The following is a 1,786-nucleotide window of genomic DNA, read 5'->3' as shown; positions in this document are numbered from 1 at the left end:
GGCGTTAGTGACAGACGCAAAAGAATCACTGGATTCTATTCCAACCTGATTGAGAACTGACAGATGATTAGCCGTGCTGTGACAGAGCGCGTTGAACATTTTCACTGAGAGGACGAGACTGTAGCCATTGACAACGGTGATTCCCAACATACAGCTTGCCATGGAAAGGAGAAAGAAGGATTGGATGAAGACAGTAGGAAAGCAGAGAGACGGAAGGGACAAAGCATCTCCATACGCTTATCTGAAATTCTCACCAATGAATTACATAAGTATCTCTATCTTTATTTTATGCTTTATTCATAAATCATTTATAACCATTTGAATTTGCCTGACTGAGATTTACAAGATGACCATAGCTTGCTTCATACCAACAATCTCCGTGGGATCGACCCTTACTCGCGTAAGGTTTATTACTTGGACGACCCAGTGCTTAGTTGTGCGAAGTTGTGATAAAGAGTTGAGATTGCAATTGAGCGTACCATGCTGATGGCGCCATTGATGATCACAATTTCGCCATGTTGTGATAAAGTAGAAATTGTGATCATCAATGGCGCCATCAACATGGTACGCTCAATTGCAATCTCAACTCTTTATCACAATTTCGCACAACTAACCAGCAAGTGTACTGGGTCGTCCAAGTAATAAACCTTACGCGAGTAAGGGTCGATCCCATGGAGATTGTTGGTATGAAGCAAGCTATGGTCACCTTGTAAATCTCAGTCAGGCGAATTCAAACGGTTATAGCTTATTTATGAATAAAGCATAAAATAAAGATAGAGATACTTATGTAATTCATTGGTGAGAATTTCAGATAAGCGTATGAAGATGCTTTGTCCCTTCCGTCTCTCTGCTTTCCTACTGTCTTCATCCAATCCTTCTTACTCTTTTCCGTGGCAAGCTGTATGTTGGGCATCACCGTTGTCAATGGCTACAGTCCCGTCCTCTCAGTGAAAATGTTCAACGCGCTCTGTCACAGCACGGCTATTCAGCTGTCGGTTCTCGATCATGTCGGAATAGAATCCAGTGATTCTTTTGCGTCTGTCACTAACGCCCCACAATCGCAAGTTTGAAGCTCGTCACAGTCATTCAATACTCGAATCCTACTCAGAATACCTGGTGCACGAAATTGCACTCACACTTTTTGCAATCCGCACAACTAACCAGCAAGTGCACTGGGTCGTCCAAGTAATACCTTACGTGAGTAAGGGTCGAATCCCACGGAGATTGTTGGATTGAAGCAAGCTATGTTTATTTTATTAATCTTAGTCAGGATACCAATAGGATTCTTTCACCTCGTGTAAAGTAAAAAGGGCATAAAATAAATAGTTGTTACTTTAATAATGGAGAATATGTTGGAGTTTTTGGAGATGCTTTGTCCTCTGAATTTCAACTTTTCCTTGAAATCCTTTTCCCACACGCAAGGTTCCTTCCATGGCAAGCTCTATGTAGGGTGTCACCATTGTCAATGGCTACTTCCCATTCTCTCAGTGAAAATGGTCCAAATGCTCTGTCACAGCACGGCTAATCATCTGTCGGTCCTCAATCAGGTTGGAATACCAGATCTAAAAATGTCATGAGGTACAAAATAAGTCTCTAAAAGTTGTTTAAATAGTAAACTAGTAACCTAGGTTTACAGAAAATGAGTAAACTGAGATAATTGGTGCAGAAATCCACTTCTAGGGCCCACTTGGTGTGTGCTGGGGCTGAGACTAAAGCTATCCACGAGTTGAGGCCTTTCTTGGAGTTGAACTCCAAGTTATAACGTGTTTTGGGCGTTCAACTCCGG

This window comes from Arachis duranensis, chromosome 4 (assembly GCF_000817695.3).
Source record: "Arachis duranensis cultivar V14167 chromosome 4, aradu.V14167.gnm2.J7QH, whole genome shotgun sequence".
Classification (NCBI taxonomy): Eukaryota; Viridiplantae; Streptophyta; class Magnoliopsida; order Fabales; family Fabaceae; genus Arachis; species Arachis duranensis.
This window is presented reverse-complemented; position numbering follows the sequence as displayed.